This window comes from Apis florea, unplaced genomic scaffold, assembly GCF_048593485.1.
Source record: "Apis florea isolate Af1SG1 unplaced genomic scaffold, ASM4859348v1 contig_6_pilon, whole genome shotgun sequence".
Taxonomy (NCBI): Eukaryota; Metazoa; Arthropoda; class Insecta; order Hymenoptera; family Apidae; genus Apis; species Apis florea.
The window spans coordinates 1-24,776 of record NW_028256877.1 but is presented as its reverse complement, the minus strand read 5'-3'; the positions used below and the strand labels follow the sequence as shown (position 1 = coordinate 24,776).

General features: G+C 32.6%; 1 long non-coding RNA gene across 1 annotated transcript in view; it reads left to right on the top strand.

The window, feature by feature from the left end:
* LOC147656080 (uncharacterized) overlaps positions 1 to 22,786 on the top strand; it is a 95,022-nt gene extending 72,236 nt beyond the window's left edge. The window contains exon 2 of the long non-coding RNA XR_015295093.1: positions 21,837 to 22,786. This is a non-coding gene — a long non-coding RNA (uncharacterized LOC147656080). The remainder of the gene's footprint in view (positions 1 to 21,836) is intronic.
* Positions 22,787 to 24,776: the final 1,990 nt, after the last annotated feature.

Sequence of the window (24,776 nt, the reverse complement as noted above, 5' to 3'; positions counted from 1 at the left end):
CGATCCAATCGTTTTCATGCAACAAGAGAGCAGAAGAGATATAGAGAGAAAGAGAGAGTAATTCGAGATGGATAACGTTACGATTCGCTCGATGACGCAAACGAAACGGAACACGGGCAAATGGCGTCGAATGGCATTAATGATATTCAACGACACGGGTAAAACGCGTCGATGGGAAAATGTATTTATTTGTGAAATGCGAACGGCCAGATAGAGAATGCTCTTTGCCTCGCGAATCGTGGAGATTTTGTTTGTTGCGTTTCAGGAAGGGGGTTGGTTCGATATCGTTGAGGAGGGAGAAGGAGGGGGAGAGTAGAACAGATTTTATTTTATACGAGATACCAGACAACGATGATAACGCTTCGATATCTATCAGCTCACGCTCAAGTTCATCGTAAATGTTGATAACATTTCATCCTCATGTGTCGAGTTTCTATCTCTTTTATTTTTCTCTTTTTTTTTCTTTTCTTCTGGATATTAGTAATTTGAAAGTGGAATAAAAATATTCGAACGAAAATATTTCCTTATTTGTCAGATAATGTGAGAAAGGTACGGTTATTCGTAATTATTTACTTATTAATAATTTCTGTATTGTATAACGATATATACATATTATTAGCAACACGGTTTGATCGGTGTGAAGTACTAGAAATCGTGTTATATCTGATATTTAATCGATATCTCGATATTGTTGGAGATCGATTTTCGCTATTTCTTGTACCACATTTGATTTCATAAATAATTTGTTTCTATATGAACTATTTCAAATATTTATTTGATTTTATGTGTATTTCAATTAGATGTATATATATATTTTATCCCTTAAATAACCTTCTAATTATATATTCATTTATCAATCAAAAAAGGATAAAAACTCACTTTCCTGAAACAAATGTTTTCGTTTTTCTTTTTTCTATATTTTTTGCTTTATGTATTTTCTTTATTAAATAAAGAAAGTAATTGCAAAAAATAATATAAATAAAGTAAGCAATATAAATTTTGGCAAATAAATTTTAAAATATTATTTCATTTCAATAAGATTATTTCAATAACTTCCAATATTTTTTGAAATATAATCAGAATTATTCTCTATTACATTTTTCATTTTCATCTTTTTTTATAGGACAAAGATTAACGCGTATTCGTTACTATAGAGTGGAAAAATTTTGAAAGCTCGTTAAAACGAATATGAGCTAGTCCATCATTTTATGAATGTTTATTTGAAAAATTGATAACGAGAGTTGCGAAAACCAGATTGCGGAATTTTTTGCGTGGAGAATTTGCTCGTTGAAATTGAAATAAAATTTTGGATGATTTTTTTCCTATGATGTTTATCAATTTTTTTTACGAATTAATTTTAATTATTTAATTAGTTTCACGCTGTGAAATTAAATTTCAATAAGTAATCTTTTATTAAAAAGAGATTATTAAATATTTTTTGTACTCTATCTTTTCAATAATTATTGAATCATATGAATTTATTATAAAATTACATTTCTTGAATAGATGGAAATTTTAATCTTTTAGAGTTTCACTTTAAACATAATATCGGTTCGATTTTCATTTTAAAGAAAAATATTTATGTGGGAAGAAGTCTTCATTTCCTTCATAAAGAATAAACATTTATTATTAGAAAAGTGTTTTCTTTTCTAGAAAAAATATTTATTCGAAAAAAATATGAAGCAAATATTGAACTTCTCGTTATCTTAAATTCTGAATTTCTGATAATTTATGATTCACTTTAAACAGGAAACTTTCTTTAAAGGTGGAGAATTATACAGAGAAATATTTTTCTTCCCTTGAATATATTGTTACGTTAAACTTCATTTCCCATTTGCAATTTACTTTTGTAACTGTAGAAATTGACTTTTCTTTCAAACTTGCTTGATCTTGCTTCATTATATTAATCGTAAACTTATTTCTCTTTGACAAATTTTTCAATAATTAACTCCTTTCTTATTCATCTTTATCAATTTTGAAAATTGAAAATATATATAAAATACACAAATTATTCAAGCAATTGAATATTTTAATAATCTCTTTTTAAATCTATTCTCAATTTTTTCAAAGAAGATTAATTTATAAAATTTATCATTCTCATTTTGTAAAAACTTTCTTTATCTCGTTCTTATAACCGTTTAAGAGATTACCATTTTCAAATGGACCATTTACCATAGCCTCTGGATCATTCGTACAAACTGGCCTCATAAAATTCCGTAGTTCATTCCTTCCACACGGTTTTATTCTCCCAGCAAACAGATTTCTCCCGCGTTAATTCCAACGACACCGGTCTCCAGCTAATTCCAGGCTAGGGATTAGACGTCCATCAGCCGTACGAAGGCCACCCTTCGCCAAGATCGAGCGTAGGGCTATGGCCCACGAGTAATTTTGATATATCGGCTCGAACGAGGGTTTCCAAGCTTCCAAACCCTCTTTCTCTCGTTCCACTTCGAACAGTTTTCCCGATAATATTGCGAAATTCTCCATCTCTGTTTCTCTCTCTCTGACCTTTCTCTCGAGAACAGGACTTTTTGAGATAATACCAAAGCCCGGAAATCGACTGTAAGCGGTAGCGAATCGATGCGTTTTCAAGCTTACAGAGAAGTGGCTACCTGATGTGTGCAATGTCGGAGTTGGAACGCGGTTTGCAAGGAAATTGTATTCTCTTTGACGTATCGAGAGATGTTTTTCCATAAAGATGGAAGAGATGGAAGTTGCGGTGGATTCGTTCTGTGAGTTACGTAAAGAGAAGTTATATGTTATTTTAATGTTTCGAAAAAAATGAAATTCGATATTTTTTACTCGTATTGATACGATCAAATATCAAGATATGAAGTATAAATCCGTAGATAATCAAAATCTAATTTTTTTTTAAATATTAAAGACTATATGAAACTGACAAAATATTGATCTATTTGCCATTGTATATTAATTATAATACTATGTATCATGCATCGTACATTATTACGATGTATTATGTTTACATATTTATATCATATAACAATATACTATTTCATTACCACTTTATTTACTACTAAGATATGAAAATTAAATCAATTCAACTCATATCCAAAGAGAACAAATTCAAACTCGTCGACGTAAAAATAATCTAGAGTCATTCTAGTTTTAAACAATCCCGCAACATTTCCCAATATCACATAAATCGAGAACAGAGAAGACCATTAAACCCATTCGCGAGCATATCCGGCTCATCTCTGGTCTCGGACGAAACCTCCACAATGCAGAGGCAAAAGTTGTCCAATTCCACCAGAAACTTGGCGAACAGACGTTCCCGCAACTTACCAATGCATTCGACTCTTAAAAGGAACTCCACCCTGTTCCAAAACGGGGGTTGTCCTAACATTCGACCTATTTGTATCGTCGCCAGCTGAGGAACCTCGAACTTCCACTAAACTTTTCCTCTATGTTATTCCAGAGAATACGAAGAGAGAGAGAGAGAGAGAGAGAGAGAGAGAGAGAGAGAGAGAGAGAGAGAGAGAGAGAGAGAGGAGGGGGAGAGATCCTGATGATGGAAATTTATGATGAGTCACGATTAATCCTCGAGCATTGGTAATTCAGGAGGGACTGTCCCTTGTCTCTCCCCAATTTCAAGTACTTATCAGCCCATATCGGGAATCTCGTCGAGCGTACGAGCCTGTTCGAGCCTTTCTCGATTCGTCACGATTTACATGTCGATCTTTGTCGAATATTTTCTATCCTGGAATCGTATGGCAGCGTGACAAATCGACGTGATCCATTCCACTGGTATTTTCTCGACCAGAAATTCGTTTTACGTTATGGAAATACGTATAGTGGATTCGAAATTTATCGAAGCAAGATGTTGAGTGAGTTAATTGTTAATATTATTTTTTTCTTCGGAAAAAATTCAAGAAGAGATCGTTATTATTTGTCGATATTTATTATCAACTTATATATTTTAAGCTTGTTTAATTTAATCATTACTGAAAATTATTGAAATTAGAAATTGAACAGTATTTATAATTTTTGACTCGATATCAGCATCGATAAATATTCCATTACATTTAAAAAGAAATTCATTGGGAGTTGATATCCAAAATGATACAAAAGTCAAAAGCATTCATCCGATTGCATCCAACTGTGAATCCCCTATTAATTCCCTTATCAATCCTAAGCGATCGATACGTCAAACAAAATAATTCAATCGTCTAACGCAACGAATCAATATCAAAGCCTATAAACCTATACCCCGTCCCATCATCCATTATCCAAAAGACGGTCAAATCAAACCATCGAAATCCACGACGGTCACGACGATCATTCCACATCGATGGACTCGTCACTCGCACGTCTCTCGAGTCGAATACCGTATCAAACCGTTGTCCCTCCCCGTACACTGTCAGTCAGGGGTGGACCACACCCCCTCCGGCATATGCTGCATCCCGAAATTTATCGCAGAAGCGTGGAACGGAGCCGATTTAGCTAGCCCTACGTCCAGTATGAATCGTTCCAAATAGGCTGTTGACGTCGATCCGTATTAAACGAGAAGGGGTCGAGGCCTTGTCTAGGTGTACAGTTGTTCTGAAGGGTGAGGGCCAAGGGGGAGGGGGAATATGAAAAATCGAGCAGTCGTCGTTACAGGCGGGGGTGGATCGAGGCAGGTCCATGGTAAATCTTGATGAATCGACGCGATCTTGGCGAGTTGGAAGAAGAAAAAAGAGAGAGAAAAAATGGATCTGCCATGTGGAAATTTGTTGAACGATTATTTAAAGGATTTGATGATTCGATCGGGAGTAAGTTTCATGTTTTTTAACGATTTTTGTAGAAACTTTGTGCGAAGAATTTTTTGTTTTCTTTTATCCAGCACGATTTCAAAAATTACGAGGCCGTAATATCGTTTATCATATATTTCAGTGTTATTTGAAAATCGTGAATATAATATGAAGAAACTTTTTAAAAAATTCTAAAAAGCGCTATCGACAATTTAAAGAAAAAATCTCCCCCCTTTTGACTCGAATAAATCGTTTCGCAAGTAGTTTTCCACCCACGCCCGTACCAATTACCTGTCGTCCTCAAAAGGGATAAGAGAGGGAGGGAGAGAGAGAGAGAGAAAAGAAATGATACCGTCATTAGGGACCCACGAGCCATTAGTTATCGTGTTTGCCAATTCATTCTCAGCTGGAAGTCCTCCACGATGACCTAAGGACAGAGGTTTGTCTCAATTATCGGCCGGTGCAACGATCCCGCACCAACCATCGCCTACGTGCTCATCTGCGAGATGCACTTATCCGCTTCCTCGTAGCCCCAGATGCAAATGGCATCATTGTCATTAACTCGATACATCCTTTAAAGGCACCAGCCTCTCTCGACGCACCTCTCTCCCTCCACCATCGTTTCTTCTCTTTATTGTTCGGATTTGATTGCTCTCTTTAGTTTCGAATCCACGTCACTCCAGTCGAGCATTCGTGGAACGGATGATAAGCGTGTAGATCTTTCTGTGTTTTTAGGATTGACGTCATGTGGCTAAGAAAATGGGGAATTATTGATTGGGTATTTTATTTTGTCACAGTAATGCGTAGAGAAAATGATCGAGTTTTGATTTAAGATTCGAGAAAGATGGATTGTTGTTATATTAAATAATATAATAAACTAAATAATTTAATTGATAAAATATAAATTAATTAAGAAATACAAAGTGATAAAAAATCAAATAAATTTTAATTAAAAGAAAGAATATGTGGATATTTGATGAAGAAAATTTAAAATTCACTTTTGGTAAATTCATTTTTTGTGATAATCAATTACGTATTTTTTCTCGATAGCGAAGCGAAGAATCTTTCAATTTTAACTCATACGAAAAATATCAAGTTGTTTTAAACGTCACTTCGTTAAAAAAACAGGATCTCAACTCCATGATTTTGAAAATTCCTAGTGATTTCATCTAGAACTGTCGATAAGTTCAGCAGAGAGGAAACTACAGAATCTGGCTGTTGACGTTGTCATGTTTTCATTGGCCGTTTAAATAAAAACTTAAAAAAACCCGTGGGGCGAACAGTTTCCCCATGACCAGAGTTTCATTAAAGCTTTCAGATTGCAAGGAATTTTTTTAAATTTTTAGTTTTTTTTTTATTTAACCAAGTTTAATTTAACTGCGAAAAGATAATTTAAAATACCGTTTCAGTATAAGATAGAATTGAATTGTCTTTTGCTCGAGAACGAGAATTTAAAATTTAAATCGCAAATTGCAAATGAACTTCGACTTTTTATACTTTACAAATAAAGAACGGAATTATATTTTATATTATTCCGTTTCGTGAAAGTTTTTTTTTTTTTAATCTTTTGATGAAATATTGATGAGTAATCTTTTATTTTTAATGAAATCTTGCGAATATATAGAACACAATGGATCATATTGTAAAAAGTAATTTTTTCTCTTATCGAAATATCACTGTAAATAGATGAAATGCCAAAATTTCAATAATAATTTGTATTATTATTTTAATACATTTTTTATATGTACTTTGCATACATATAAATTTTCATTAAAAAATAAAATTTTTAAACGAATCTTCTCCTTCTAAAAATGACGTTTAAAATATTTTCACGAGCTACTATATTGAATTATCATTAATACGAAATTCTAGTTTTATAATCTCGAAATAGAATATTGAGTTCATCCTCGTGTTGCTGGTATTCAATCATTGGCTATCTAGCAGTGACAGGAAGCGTCTAGGAACAACAATCGATGCAATGAAACGATTTTATTAATCCGAGGCTGGCGCCATTCAAAACGATCCTTTCTAAAACAAACTCCCAAAATCCCAATTCCGTCAATCATCTGTACCAACGGTGACTCTTCTCTGTCCAAATAAATCGTGTCACCGATTTCGAGATACGCGTGGCTGCGTGTCAAGTATGGGGGTGGATGGCGATTCGTGATAGGGAGTCTATGATTCGAAATAGGTCGAAATGGTCGAATAACTTTTCGTTGTAGGAAGTTTCGTTTTATGGATAAGTGACTTTTTGAAAATTATTTGAGCGAATCTCGATACTGGTGATATCTATTTAATATCAATTGTTACTTTATTTTTTTTTTTTAATACTATTATTATTCGATATAACAATTACTGAAAATTATTCCATCGTGCTGATATTGGATATTAATAACTATTATTTAATAATGTTATATCGAAGACTCTTCACTATTTATCTATCATCGTTCAACTTCTTCCAATGAATCCATACGTCTGTAGTATCTTTGAAAACGCTTTTAAAAGCACCAGATAATATCTTTCCTATTTCATACATTATCGCTCGATTATCTGATCGATTGTTTCAATGATAACAATTTAAATAAAGATTGAATAAACTAACAAACATTATACAACGTAATAGGCAATTACAATACTTGATATCTTATAACAATAATAATAATAAACAATTATAATAACTGTTTCGTTGTAATAACAATTTTCCAATTTATAACGTAAAATGATCCATTTGCAAACACGGAGAATATAACCATTCGGTGAAATATCAACATTCTCCAATACTATCCCAGTTCACGCTTCGAATCACAGATTCCTCCATACCTCCATCCCCTCGAATCACGAATCACCATCCCATTTATTTACTACATCTACATCATACAATCTATCCCTCATCGACGATCAAAGATCCCCGAGAAAGGCGAGAAAGACAAGAATTGAAATCTCGTGAAATCATCCCCTGTTCGAAACTAGGCGTGTCCGATGACCCCGATATATCCCGAATTTTTTTCGATTAAATCAAGCCTGACGGGAAAAGGAGGCGTGTAACGTCGGACTGACGTTTCTGGCAGACACCACCGGCTGCTTTCTAATTGACACCCGCGAACGGGGATGAGGGATGCTGGCCACGCCATGATATCTCGCGGCCGTTGTGGGACCAGTCGTGTCAAAGAGGCGCTCCCTCTCTCTTTCTCTCTCTCTTCCCCTCTGTCTCTCTTTTCGCGGCACAGAGCGGGGATGGAATTGAGATTGACAGTTAATTTCGTGGTAGTCCGGGGCCGGACCGAAATTTCGAACCGTCGGGATTGACCTTCCGCTCGGATGGAAAGCTGGAGACGATCGGGGGAGATCCTCCTGGAGTCATGGGTGCTGTTGGGTGTCGCGTGACCTTTCGCGGGAACGTATGGTATTTCCGACCGGGTGATGATGGAATTGGTGTTGGTGGATCGATCTCGTTGTGATTGAAGAGTGTTTTAAAACGTTCTGATTTTTTTTTCAGGATTTTTGAACGTTTTTACGATGATTCGATGGCACGTTTTATTATATTTATTATAAAAAAGATTGAGTAATAATTGTTCGGATATTTAAAAGTTGTGAATGTTAATTGGACAAAGATCTCAATGTGTATATGTATATTGCAAACATTTATCGTGACATTTATCGTTCCAGATCTTTGGAGGATTTTTAGAAATTTTTACGAAGATTCTTTGATACTGTAGTAATTACATTTGTTTTTATCAATGCAATTTTTGGTAAAAAAAAGGAATAAATTTATTAAGTTATTATTAAATTCCTTGAAACTATTATTTATGCAACTGTGAATTGTACGTTTAAACAATTGATTCTAATGGGGAATAGGAAAATGAATATACAGAATGATATAATAGCTGAATATCATGATGGAAGGTATATGGAATATTAGTGCAGAGATTGTCAATGATATCGCCATGTGTTTTCGAGTAATAAATCGTTAAACAGGAATCGTTTACCGGTAGATACATATAGACGAGTTTCGGTAATTGGAATTGAGTGGCAATAATTTGGAAAATTTGAAACCGTTTTAGTACGAATAGAATATGTCACGCGGAAAATTTAACAAAATCCACTATGGTCGATGAATATTGCATCGTCGAAATTGCCAATCAAATCATTTACTTCGCAATCGTATTCAGTGATCACAAGAACCCGTTTCAATCAACTAAAACCACTAAAATAGTTTATATGTACATTATAACGTTATATGGATATGAAGTTTAATGCAAAAATGGAAAAGTATTATATATACAAATTTTTTAATCTTATAAATTATTGAGTATATAAAAAAAAATTTTTTTATCCAAATTCAATCATAATATCCAAGTTCGTTCTTTGTAATTAGATATATTTCGTTTAAAAAAAATATAAATTTATTGAAATTAAACGAAAACAAGGATTTTGATAATTCTTCAACTTTTTCTCATAAGATTTCACGCTCAATTACTCCGTCATGTAAAAACATTACGTAAAAATTCTTAAAAAATAATCAACTTTATTAAAGAACAATTACTCTCAGCAACTATCTCTCTTTCTTAATGGATCTGTCTCCATTATCATCCAAGGTTCACAATTACCAAGATTCGCTCGATCGAACAATACTTTCCATTCTTTCCTCCATCCGCAAGAACAATAGAATCGTCATCGACGATCGACTAACGACCAATACACGTTCGAAGAATGACTCGTTCAAGGAGAACGATCTCGAGGGCGGCTGCTCGTCTTTAAGGCCGGTTCACCGGCTGGCCGAGGAATTATTAATCTTCCGGCTCCCATGGTTGGTGGCGAGCATCGTTGAAAATTATTCGTGCGCCACGGGACCCTTTAATCCCGTCCACGAGTACGGGAGAGCGTCAACGACGCGTAAGTCCGGCCGTTGTGAACCACCCTTTAAAACCGGAAGCCTGGATTACCGGCAGAAATCGAGTTTGCCGCGGCGCTCAATTTGCGTCGTTTCCTATATGCCTTCTTACCCCATTTTCGAGGCGTTAATGGAATCGTGCCACTCTCATCGTGCACGGGTGTCGAGAGACGAATTTCGTGTGAATTTTCATAAATGATTTCGTATATATTATATATATTGTGCTATTTTCTAATTTGTCGAAAGTGTGGTGGAATTTTTCGATGTGCAAGGTTCTCGTGGATTTTCATAGTGCGTGTCGAGTCTTTTATGTAATGTGTAGCATGTGTTATAATATTTTTTGTTATTGCAATGTACATGTAGTATGTAATATATAGTATTATGATGTTTTGCAATTTTGAAGGTGCGGTGAATCTGTGTGTGAAACTCTCGTGAATTTTGAGTATGAAATTTCATATAGAGTTCATATGGATGCTTTTTATATTCGTAAATTTCATGATTTTTTTATTTTTTTTGATTGAGAATTTAATCTTCTTTTTAACGAAGAAGGGACGATAAAGTTAGAAATATGGAAAAAATTTACATAGTTATCATTTATTTTAGACTTGGATTTTTTTTTAGAAATATAATTGAGAATTTAAAAATAAAATTTCTCTTTCTCTTTTAAAAGAAGAATGTAAAGAGGAATATAATTTATTCTTTAAACATTCTATGACTGTAATTTCTGCCATTTAATTTTCATATATGTAAATTAGGTAAAATTAAATGTTCATCGATTTAATATATCGTTTCACACACGTACGGAATATATTAAAACATCATATTATAATGCTTCTTCCATTTAATGGTTCCCAGTCGATTTCACAAATTGAAATCAAAGTTAAAATTTAACTTAGTTACGAATATTAATAAATTTTTATTATTATTATATATTTTTATTAAAATCTACTTAACCAGATATTGGAACAATCATATTATAAGTCAAATAATTTTGAATGAACTTGTATACGATGAAATGTTCATACTACATGTTAAAATTGCTTGTTTCGAATAAAGTGTTCTTGGATAAAAACTTAATTACAGTTATCATTGTTTCAAGAATAAACTACCGTGTATGATTTATGTTCGTTGCACAGAGATAAATCATCTCGTAAATTATCACAAACAACTCTTTTTCCGTGGTTCGGCGACGCAGCTGGTTTTATTAGTAGTATTATCATAGACAATTTTTATTGTGTCGTTATATATCATTCAGTTATATTGTAAATAAAGTACATTACTTCCTCTCAAAATTTGAAATGGATATATTTAAACATTCCACATCAATATTTAGATACTTTTCAAGTTACATTTTTACATAATTGTGTAAGATTTTAATATTTAAAATTATATCCATGTATTATTACATCATGTATATTATTACATATGATGAAAGTATTCCTTTTCTTAAGATGAAATATAAAATTTGTTATTTTTTTCGATCAAAATTGTTCAAATTAAACTAAATCATTATTTGGCTTTATTATTTGGATATTTAATATCGATTTTTGTTCTCGATTGTTGTTGGTTTAGAATTTTATTAGGCATCTATCGAACCATTATTTCACGCAGATCGAATAATTTCTGAACAGAAAATACTAGCAATTCGAACGGCATTCCATAAATATATTTCGTATCTAAAATGTTAACATGCATTAACATCGAGCGTTAAAATTTATATTAACCGCAAATTCTATTGAACATTCGTGAATTTCTGAATGATTAAAAATAAATAAAAAACAATATAACCTACTTCTCACGTACAGAATAAAAATTAAACAAAAAAATAAAAATATTCTCATCATGAAATAAAATAAAGGATATTTTTTCACTAAATATTTATAAAGGAACTTATAAATTCCTAAAAGATTAAAAGTGAGAAAGTGTAAAATAAAATATTTTACATATTTACAGAAGAACTCACTTATATCGTAAATATACGATATAACTAAATCGGAATAAAGTTTATCTCCATCATGGATCACTTATTCAATTAGGCAAAGCATGAATGCAAAATCCTGTTATCTCGTTACCCTCGCGAATTATCATCGACACATTACACATTGCAACCGCAGGGGTTGCAGAAATTTCGGTGAGCGTAATTTTCGTTTGGTAACAGGTTTCGTCGCCCTCACGCTCTTTGTCCGTCACGATCCGCGACATGTGCATCCCTATCGAATCTAAAGTCGCGCGGTCCATCGAGCTTACAATATGACCCTTGACAGAACGAGGTCCATTGTGTCATTTGAGAGGGGCGAGATGAGTCAAGCGTTCCATATTAATTCAAGATGCAAATTCGAGCTTCGTTTGTAGAATTAAATAGATGGAATATTTCATAAGTGGATAATGTTTATGTAAGATTTATGCTGCAGCATGAAAAATTTTGTGAAAAAATTATTATACATCAGATATAGAATATTTGAGATTTAAAATTGGTGATAAAAGTGTCTGGTCATTCGAGGTATTTCAAGAAAATTTAATATATTAGTTAGGAAAATTATTTCATATATGATATGCAATTGTTTAAAAGAGAGATAGAAAGTTATAAATATAATTCAAAAAGATGTTTTTAAAATCATATCTAAATTGAAGATTTTAGCAATACTCTAACTTTTTAAGTAATTATTCTATTGAATAATTCTTTGTTATTTGATTCATTGTGCATGGGAATAATAGCATTGTGCAGAATGGAATGATATTGGACTCAATATAGACGATTATTTGATATTGATGACGTTTTAATATTGACGATGATTCGATATTGATTGCAACTGAATATTGACTGTGGTTCGATATTGGTTATATATAACTCGATAATAATAATCTGGGCCTAATAATAGTAATAATTTCAGATTAATCAAAACTCGGTATTGGTAATTTTTCCATATATTAAATATATCTTGAAGATTCCTCGTTAATAATATTATCCATAATTCAATAATAATAACGATTTGATATTAATGATAAATGATAATGAATCCATACTAATAACAATTCCATACTACTGATAATTTTATAATACATAGACAATGTAATATAGAAAAGAAATGATTGGTGATTATTAAAATTAAATAATTGTAACAATTGCAATAATCAAAAATAGATTATCACTAATATAATGAAAGATTTATATTTTTACTTATAATATTCTTCCTCATTGAATACAATCTATTAACATCAATTTATTTTTTGTTCGAATCTCGTTATTCCTTGAAAATCCTTAACCACGAATTTTTCTGGAAACTTGTTTCGATTATAATTGTTTGTGAATATGCTGTTTCAACTATTCATGAATTCTTAGCGCAACTGGAACGAAAATGGAGGCTGGAATGGCGGGAAACCTGATGGAATTCCAATTTAAATCTTCAATCGATCGAATGATGAAGCGAAGTGCTTATATAAGAGGGTTGGGGGGTATGGAAGAATTGTTGATAGGATTAAGATTGGGATTGCGTTGTGGAATTTCGAAGAAGGTGTACGAGTTGGTGTTTGTAATTGATTGGAAGGTTATCGATGTGGAAACAAGTTTTGGGAGCATTCGAAGACGCGTGGCTGGGAAAATTGAATTAAACTACTGACATGCTGTAATTGAAAGTTACATTAAACTGTATCGAGAAACTATGTTACTAAGAAATTTCTTCACGAAACTAGATTTTCTAGTATGAGATGGAGTTTTCTTTAGAAATTTACTTTTTAACCGGTACATTTTATAAAAATCAAGCACAGCATTTATATTCTAAGATTATTTATGAAAAAGAAGGAAATATTTTATATATTATTACAGCAAATATAATTTGAAGTATAAAATGGACTTTCTTTCTATAATGGATTCTATGATATATTCTATAATGGCTTTCTATGATATATTATAATAACTATGATTATATTATAAATTGGCAACAATTTGATGAAAACTCTTCTCAGCAAGTTCAAATAACGCGATAACCAATTAATCAAAAAACCACCCTAATTTCTCTCAAGCCATCTCAAAATAAAAAAAATTTCTTCTGTCATTTTCATCTGGCAACAAATATTTGCAGTATTGATACATTTGAATCGAATTCAACAAACCCAAACAATATCAAGTCAATCGATCAAAAACCATTGTGATTCTCGATAAATTTTCACAGGCAAACACCACATCCTCCATCTCTTTTCACGGCAAACGAAGGGCCCATGTACTCGACGTCTCCCGGTATTATTTGTATTCACAGGGAAATGATGTTCTCCGTTTCATCGACCCCAGCCATCGTACCAGAATCGACTGCTTCCCGACACGTTGAAATTTCCATCACGCTCGCCAGTTCTCGCGCAGATCGCATTAATGACAACGCCAGAGAAAACGAAATAGATGGAGAAAATTAGATAGTCAAATATACTGGATGTTTCGTTACAACAATATGGAATATCTTATCGAATCTACCAATATAACCCACAACCTAAACAATAATACATACAACTATCCCGATCCAAAAGTAATCACAGACGATTGCCATCTTCTCAACACGCAATATTAAATTATTGAAATATCTTTCAAGAAAATAATTAGCACTATATCCTGCCTCGAATCGAACAGCTTAATTTATACATTTTTTTCTTCTATTTCTTTCTCACTCACACGAGATCTTCCGTAGATCGAAAAAGAAAAAGAGAAAGAGAGAAGATCGTAATCCAAGGGGTTGTAGATGAAGGCGGAGAATAAGCGTGACACAAGGGTGGCTCGTCTCCGCGAAAATCGAATTTGATATTTCCGCTCATCGACAGCAGCACGTGAATATATATCCCTCGGATGGAAAACGAGGATTTTCTTATCTGAATTCCACCCCTGGCGAGTCACGTCCCCTTCAGGGACAAGATGGGGGAGGGAATGCGAAAAGGCGAAAGCGGAACCGTGCCCGAGGGCGGAGGAAGTTGTCGGAGGCCTCGCGACTGAATTATTTAAGTCGCGGCCCGGTTTTCCTCGACCTCCTCTCCTTGATTCCTTCGCCACCGTGGAAACGAAGGAAATTTCATTTCGTCGCCCAGCGAGGGGGATGTTCGAGGGGCGGAGAGGCGCGTGACTCTTCGCGAACCGCTTTTAATTGGTGGCTGTTTTTGCGGGCAGGTTTGAGCTAACTCGAAGGGAACATCGTTTGGGAAATTACGAGAGGGCGGGGAGAAATTTAGGGGAATTCTTTGAGATTTGTAAAATTATAAGTAACGCCACAATTTTTTCAGATCACCTTTGCAATTCGCGAATTGAGAAAAGGAATTTCGAAGAATTGAGGAGAAATTGAGAATTTTTGAGATGAAGAGAAAAATTGGAGATTCTTTGAACTCTTTTTTTGAGTTTTTAATAGTAAATTTCGTATTTTTTAATAGTAATTAGTAAATTTATCTTATAATATTCTCGCTTCATATTTTATAAATCGAAACGGGAAAGAGATCAGTTAAATATGAGAATCGTAGAATTGATTGAACAGTCAGAAATTTATTTATTCGCTACGTAACGTGACGCTTTTGTGATTAACAATTAAAAACAGTGGCCTCTGAGCGAAGATGGTGGATGGTGGAGGATTGGAAATAGGTTGGGAGTGAGCTCTTCCTATTGTCATTGTCCGTCGTCGTCGAAACGAAATCGCAGTCGAATCGATGGCAATCGAAGGCGAACAAAAACGGAACGTCGGTGACGATTGGAAAAAAAAGCTCGTTCGACGATTGCTTTCACCAAGCGCAAAGCTTCGAAATGGTTGATAATTGGCTGGGAAGAAAAATTGCGAATCACGATCGAAATCAAAGGAGAAAATAGAAAAGAAAAATAGAAATATAAACGTGGCACGTGTATGACGGTGGTTAATTGTTCAAATATCAGGATTATCCTCAATAAAAAATTTCAATCACACGTATTTTCTTTGAAACGTAACATATTTCAATAAGAAATAATTATCGCTGTGTTACAAGATTCGATGGATACAAAATAATTTTATTATTTTATAGAAATTGTTATCTGAAAATAGAAAAGAAAATGATTGTTTAGGATGTAGTTTTCTTTAAATTTTTTTTAAATTTTTTAAACGTGCTGTCATAACATCATGATTTGAATAATATTCGAAATAAAATTTTTAATCTTATACGGTTTCTTCGAAGCGATACATTTTTAAAGAGAAAATAATTTTAATTATATCAAGCAAACAAAAATCAATTTTATTATTCAAGATTTTATAATTTAAAATTGTTAATTGCAGAATATTGCAGTTTTTATTGTTTTTTTAAAACAATTTATTTGTTAAAAAATAATAAATTTTACAAATCATTTAAATACGTATAAGAAAAAAAAAAGTCTCACAGATTATTCTGACAATGAAAAATTTATATATAAAAGAAAATGTCAACAATTTCCCTATTAATACCATTTCTCTCGAAATAATTTTAGTCGTAATAACGTCATCGTCGAGGGTTGATTTTTCAACATTCCTCTTCAAAATTCCGAACTTTTAGAGAGAAAAGGGTAACAACTTTCACCAACAACGTCGAGCACCTGGCTCGTCGAGCATATTTATACGATAATTAATTTAATACCCGCCTAATTAAGTTTGCTGTTCTCCGGGCGTGGGTCCACGTAGAAACGTCGATAATGGCAAACAGGGTGCACGGTGTATCCTCGTAGGCTTGTTAATAGTTTATCGGATAGTTTTTTGTCAACACCGGGGCTTTCAAAGCGCATAAATATTGAAAGAGGTTTAGTCGCTTTATTTGGTGTCACTTTTCTTTTTTAGAATTGATTTCTTTGATCACTTAAATAATTGCGATCAAGCGAACTCTATTTTATGGACGTGATTTTTTAATGAATTTGTTGTTGAATTAACGAGAGATGCCTACCTCGTGATTAAAAATTTGTTATAAATTATATTGAATCAATACGTTAAATCTGTAGTAATAAAAAATATTTGCAATGTTTTAAACATTTAACAATGATACTTTTAAATGAGTGCATTAAGTGTAACTCGAGATGGATTATAAAATTTCAAGCCTCTATATCACTAATTATCTCTTGTATCTTCATCATTATAACTTTTGAACGGTTAATAACACGATGCATTAAAGTGATATTATAAAGTAAATTTCTGTTACAAGTCATTTTAGATAGTATCGATTTTATTCATCATCCAAAAAGTATTAATTAATCATCACGTATCAATTATAATCATCTCATCAACTTATATTAGCTATATGTGTGTTCCAATGAAAATATTTCGAAATTTTTATTCGAGTTTTTATCGATATTTCATTTCACATAATTTACATAGCTATAGTAAAATGTTGATTTTAGACTAGATTGAGACTATTTCCAATTTCTAAATATTATCGATATTTCTTAAAATTATTACCACTTTTAATCAATTCCTTCCCTCTTCATTTTAAATTCCACAAAAATTTCAACAAATCCAACGTTTAAACACGACATGTGGAGAAAAATTTCCACCACCGCAAATATTCCGCTCGCCATGTCGTCCATACGATTGCAGAGCTGTACCGAACAAAATAATCCATTTATTTGGCAATCAATTTAATGCGTTCACGACACTTGGCGATTAACAATTACCGGCCGATGCACGCAAACACTATCAGAGAAATCAGTCACTATGAGACTGAACGAGCATTGTACCACCATCGACACAATTGCCGCGACTCGAATTCATTCGTAGCTCATTCCATTAACCGATTTCCCGTCCTGGAACCATCATTGGTCGCATAAATTCTGCATCTATTTTTAACGAGAAAGAATCGTGTAAAAAAAGAAAAATACAAATCAGTTTGATCGATAATCTTTGGAAATTTATTTATTTAAAATTAATAGAAATTTAATATTTTTGTAGATAAAATTATTCAGGAAAAATAAAATTAATTAAAAAAGAAGTGAAGATTGGATAATTCTTTAAGAAATAAAAGGAAAGCACGAATAATGAAAAATTGTGAAAAACTATTGTTCAAAGGAAGGAAGATTCAAAGAACATATAGTAATATTTAATATGAATTTTTTATAAATTTTAATGAAAGAATTTTATTTTAATTTTTAGTCCCATTTGTGAGATTTATTGTAATAATGAGGTACTTATCGGATAAAATGGAAATTGCTATCCTGCATGTTTCTTTCGTACGATCATTTATTTGTGAGAGAAAAATGAAACGAAATATTGAAGATATATTTTTCTTTGAAGATTTGAAGAACGTATTAAGTTGATATCTATAAAAGAAAACATAAAATGAATTTGCAATATATATAGTATATAAGTATCAAGAAGAGGAGAATGTAGAATAGAAAATGGATAAATCTGCAAAATTCCAGACTTTCTAATATTTGAATTTTCATTCTTCCACACTTTCAAGTATTTCAATTTTCATTTTCTCACGCTTTCAACCATTTTAATTTTCATTTTCTTAAACGTTGGAATTTTTCGTATTTTCACAATTGAATCTTCGTACTCTCCCACTGTTCTAACATTCAAATTTTTCCTCTTTCAAGTATTTGAACTTTCATCGTCTTATACCATTTCTCATCATTCGAATTTACATTTTTCCTTTTAGAGTCTTTTATTCTTTCACACCCTTAAACAAGTTTTATACTTCAAAATTCTAAAATAACAAAGTCTTCGTTCAATTTCCAATATTCGAATTTTTATTTTTTCTTCTTACTTCGAAACAAACGGATCTATTCTCATATTTTTTATTCCTCCATTGAAATCAAACATTTGAACACACTTTCATCAGAAAATATCAAACAATTATACATACCACTTATACTATAAATTTAAACAATTTTATACGTATATATCCGTGCAACGAAATTTAATTTTATATTGTATGTAGCTAATAATCCATAAAAAAAAAAGAAGAACGAGACGTACTTCGATCCCTAGAATCGTTCATTCTGACAAATATCAGGGAAAAAAATATCGCTGGAGGCAAGGCTCGTCGAGCAACTACCCCGTCTCCAACCTTTGGTTCTATTGGATCTCTCTCTCGAGGGCAGTTCGCGTTTTACGTTCGTTCAATATCATTGAAACCAACCCGGCTGGCCTTTGACTGCCGCCCTTTCTGCTATCTTCATAGCCAGTGTATCGACGCGACTAATGGATTTCGCGTGGAATTAATGAGATCAGAAAGAATTTCGAATCGAAATAACGAAGGTTGAAGAAAAACAAACGCAGGCTAATCTCGTTACGCAAAATAAAATATATATATATATTATGGACGATGAACCACGAACGATTATATTATTTACGAGTAGACTGTACTTCATTGATAAAATATAATAATTCATCTTGTATAATAATTCATTTCATTAATGAAAAAAAGAGTTTAATGATTTAATACAACTTTATGATCTTTAAATGATTCGAGATTATTATTTACACTAACTGTTCATAAAGAAGATTGCAAAACTGTAAGTATTAAATATTAATTTTTCAATCTGTGTTTATTAAGATATATTTTATTTCTTATTCTTTGTATGTTACAGTTACAGATATTTTAAAAATCTTGCATCAAATCAGAATACAATTTTTCGTTGAAATACGAATTCGTATAAGTAATTTTGCAGTTTACATCCGTTTACATCTTACATCGAAGAAACGTCAATAGAAATTCCTTCGCATATCCTTTACTATTTAATCGTGATTAAGCGATTCATAATTACTCCTCGTTCCTCTTTGCATTCGCCGTTGACAATAGGCTGCGAAGCGGCAGGTTACCTCGTCTTTGTTCCTCGATTAGAATTCAGAATCTAGCATTCCCTTCTCCCTCGCCTTCTGTCACGGAATATCTGCTTTGTATTAACGTGTTTTAAGCGGATACCTATTAACAGAGGAACTATTCAACTGTTCCACGAAGTCGGATCTTACTTTTGTCGCAATAGGATTGCGCGATTAATTTCGAAGGTTTAAGGGGATGGTTTATACCTTACCGGGGATAAGGTTGGGAAAGCGAAGACGGGATGAAGAGAAAGGAAAGGAAAGTGTTGACGAAGGGGTTGTTTGTAGGGAAATATCATTGGTTTAACTGAGTAATTAGATAATAACATCTTTTGTTCACTCGTGAATAATTAAACGATGAATATAATTGTTTTCGTTCGAACGAATTATTTTTCTATTCTTTCCAAAATCTAAAAGATTCAATGAATTATTTATTAATTATAATACCGAATATAAAAGGTTTATTATTTTAATTGGCTATTAGAAAATTAACAAGTTTGAAGGTAGTTTTTTTGATAAATCGAACAATTTCTCGATTATCAAATTAAAACCGCGCACTGTATTATTATACTAACACAAATATTTTTATTTTAGTTTGCTATCCCACTAATTGACGAGGAAAAAATATTGACGTTGTAATCGAAGAACGAAGATTCATATTTATTACGATCCTAATATTCTTCTCCATATTCAATTATCAATTTTAAAGTCTCCACTCGCACGTTCAATCTCCACATTTAAAAGAAACGAGATCAACGAATCGTTCTCGTATAATTTCTCGAGCGGAATTCATAAGAACTTCTCGAGTTGTTAACTCTAACAAGAAAGTAAAATGGAATGGAGTTGCATAAGAAATCGTCGGTACAATTAAACAAAATGAGGCTTGCGAGAGAATCAATTGAATTCCATTAAGAAAATCGTATTCGTCGAACGAGTAAAGAAAAATAGTGGGGAGGGGGAGGATCGTTGAAGAGGAAGGGGTTAACGAAACAATACAATGGCCTCCGACATTTTGTTGAACGTGTCCCATTCGAGGGAGGCAGATTCAGACTTTAATTAGGTCTATGCTTTTTTGTCTTTTAATTCCGCTTTGTCGCTTGCATCGAAACGGATCTGCCAACCCTTTCCCTCGTTTCCGCATTAAACGAAAATTAAATTTGGATTAAGGGAAAGAGACCACAATTTTAATTCGTTAAAATTCGCTCGTGGCCAATAATAAATATCGAATTAAAGGTAAGAAAATTCTTTTTTATTTTATTTTTAAGATGGAATCATTCTAAAAATTTTTAAATGATTTTTAAATTATTTCCAGGTGATTGAAGTGGACTCCTTGAAATTTTTAAATAATTAATTTCCTTTCATTGTTGATTTTAAAAAATAATAATTAAAATTGTAACTGAATAGATATTTATGCAAATCACTGTTTTTATGAAAATGCAAAATAAATGGAAATAAATAAAGGCTTCGTATATTAAATATTATAATGAGTATTTAACTTTAGATCGGAGCCCAATTATCATATGCAAATATCAATTTAAAATTGAAACTAAAATTAACATAAATCTCTTTATCTAAAAAGCAAAAATTAAAATCAATTTAAATAATTGGTAGAATTGTAAATTTATCGGATTAATATTTTTATAAAACAGGAAGTATAAAGGCGAAAAATAAATGAAGATTTATTTCATTATATATGTATTTTGTTTTGGAAGAAAATCTCCAAGTCCAATTATCATATGCAAATATCGAAATGGAAACTGAAATTAACATAAACCTTATCATCGAAAAGAAAAAATTTATCAAATGAAATTATTATTTATTATAACGCAACTAAAATTGAAATGAATATTTCTATTTAAATATATATATATAAATACATACAAAATGAAATTCTTCGTAATGAACTGTTTGAGGTCATGTGCGAAAATTAGTCGATCTGCTTGGGAAGAAGGCGAGTTGAGCGATCAGTGAGAACGAGGAAGTCATTGCGACCCTCGTTCTATAGCGCATCCGCACTAATAAAGTTCGCTAACCCTATTCGACGTTCAAAGCGTTAATGAACACTTTTCGTATCGTCAGCTAACCATCATTTGGAAACTAATGATGATAATTATATATACGTATTCGTGGATTTCTTCAGCAATAGCAATGCGTAACTTCAATTAACAGAGTTGATTATCATTTTGCGATTATCATTTGAGCTTGATGCTGTGATTCTTTGAAAGATACACTGGTTGAACTTTAAAAATCTGTACAATAGTGGAAATTAATGAAATGATGCACGAGAATGAAATTTAATGCAAGTTTTGAAAATTTATTAAATTTTTCATACTGCACGAATACTGGAATAGATTACTATTCCTATTAAAATTCAAGATCGTATTTTAATGATAATAATTATTTTAAATTATTCGTGTGTTAAAGAAAGAAGAGGATTGTCTACTTATCTTCACTCTAAGATCTACAAGAATCTACAAGAATCCCTAATACCAAAAAATGAAACTTACCTGCTATCCATCTTTAATTCAAACAATCCCGAACCACTTCAAACACAACAAAATCACGGCATTCAGAGAGAGATTTCACGCAAAAGAGGGGAAATATATTAAATCATCAGATTTCATATATACTCCTCCATCCCACACCATCCGAAACCGTCCCAAACCACTCGAAACGTAATAAGATCAGTCTGTATTGTTCTGCCAAATTCAACTGACGAAGCCAGAGCATGCTTGGCAATTTAATATTCATCCAAAAGCGGTCGTCGTCCTCCCTGTGTCGTAAACGCACGCCATCCTGGGTCAGCCTCTCTCCCGCTTCCTCTCACGCGGAATCGGCTGAGTTACGACTTATTGCCGCGGAACCAGGGTCGCCACGGACCCGGCGTCGCCTGGAAAATTGATGGAAACAGCCTGCTGGCGTGTACGATCGTCGGAACCAGGGAGAGACGGCCTGGTGAATTACGGGAAAATAGCTTTTAGCCGTCACCAGGTGCACCGCCCTCCTATATAGGCGAACCCTTTTACCGAAATTGCCGGATATCGCCCCTTGCCTCAACCTCTGTCCCACCGGTAAGCAGGTGTTGCAGATGGAACCTCGCCGAAATTTTTCGCTGGAAATCCCTTTATCGGCAAGATCCTCCTCTTTCTGGATTGTCTTATGGGAAAACCGATTGTCTTATGGACGACTTACGGAAGAATTTTTGGAACGTTTGGATTTGGGAAGCGGCAATTTATTGGATAAATAAATATCCTTTTTTTTGAAGAATGTGGAAAATATGTAAGTAAAATAATACATGTAATCGAAATTAAATGTAAATTAAATGTAAAAATTGTATGTATATTTATTTGAAAAATAAATTATATTTTGTTTTATTTCTCTTGTTGTTATTTCCCTCTTAATATTCCTGTTTTTCCTATTTTCAGACACATAATTCATAATTAACAATTTTTCATGCACAAATCACACGGGATCGAATTTTCAACATTATAAATAATTTTTTTACAGTTCTTTTTCGTGCATATATATTTTATACAACCACAGTCAAAATCGATAAAAAATGAAAAATTCGATTAGAAATTTTTTATTTTTCATCGATTCTTGCTATTATATTGTACACACATAATACTCGCACACACTCGCATAAATCACAACAAAATTATCTATTCTCACACACAAACACATACAACAACACTTTCTTATCATCTACTACGCTTTATTTCCACATCTATCCTAAGAATCTAGGTTAGCACACCTGTTGCACGAAAATCGACTGGTTCGTGCACTGGGATCATTTTCAAACGACCTAAGTCTTCACTCTATCACGAACAATTTCTAACGGCCAGTGATTTTGTAATGTACAAGTGCACGGTGTACAATATATTGGACGCGCACAAAGAGGAGAGAGCCATACAGGATAGATATTTTTCGATTTCGTTTTGTCAGTGGGGTTATCGATTGTGGAAGAAATGGTTTGTGGCTGGAGGCTGGAACTGTTTGCGGTCGGATGAATCAAACGTTCGGCTTTGGAAGGCGATACGATGCTGCACTTTGCGGCGCTCGATGGAATTGGCCATTGGCTGTTCTGCGGTCATTGAGACTTTGAGCATACTGCAGAAATATGGAAATATTCGTTACTGAAACTTAATTTCTTTTTTATATTGCAGCCTTTACGATTCAGAGTCTTTTATCCTTTGGATAATTTCATCTGCTTATTACGTAGATGATATTAAACGGAGAATTGTACGCTGGTTATTTTGATTCTATAGATTTTTAATCAAGAATATCTTCCATAGAACTTGAGAATATTGCAAGAAATCAAATTAAAATTAGTTAATTTTTAAAACAAAATCTATTGATGTAAAATTATCATTAAAATTATCATATGTAGTATTAATTTATAGAGGAATTTTTGCTATCAATAGCCATATGACGTTATGTAAAACAATCAATATTTATCCGAATTATATAGAATTAAAAATAATACCAAAAAAATATAAAATATTGCAAAAACGTAGAAACATTCATTGCAAGAAATAATTATAAAAGGTAAGTATCCCAAGAATTAGGAAAATTATTAAAATAAAGTTTCAAAATTAAAAAATAGACGATAAAAAAATAGGTGAGTAAGCAAAAATTTTTTTAGCAATCTCCTATCGTATCATATTCTCCTAATAATCAATCGATTTTTTGGACAAAAATTTTACTATCGGTCAAGGAATTTCGATGTTAATCTCTCCTTAAATTATCTCGTCCGTTTTTAACAATATTAAAAAATGCATTGATTAAAAGATGAATCACTGAAAAAGCTGCACTCGTAAGTGCACTCATAAAAAATGTACAACAGATAACACTATTCGGAAACCCGGTGGATTATATTATGCAATCGGTTATTAAAAACAATCGAGATAAACCAAATAATAAAAATACAGTGCTTCAATTCTTCAAAAATAAAAAAATCATGAAAAACGCATAAAAAATGATAGCTTTCATGGTAGGAGAAGTGTGCAAAAAGTAAGAATCTGGATTTACGTGAATTGTGAAAAAAACTTTACGGCTCTAAAAAAAGTAGCAACACGAAAAGAATGTAAAAAATTAAGTAGGAGCATGGTAGATATGCGATAAATGTGTAAAAATTCCTTTCTCCTAAAAAAAAAGCAGTATTTGTGGCCGAAAGTTTCGTTCGTTCGAAATTCACTTGGAAATTTCCAAGAATGTGACGTCAGTTCGAAGAAATATAGAAATACTCGGAATTCTACGTCATTTCCGAGAAATATAGAGATTCCGAGAACTTGACATCATTTCTAAGAATTTCAGAGGTTCCGAGAATTTGACGTCATTTCTTGGAAAAATTTTTCGATCGAC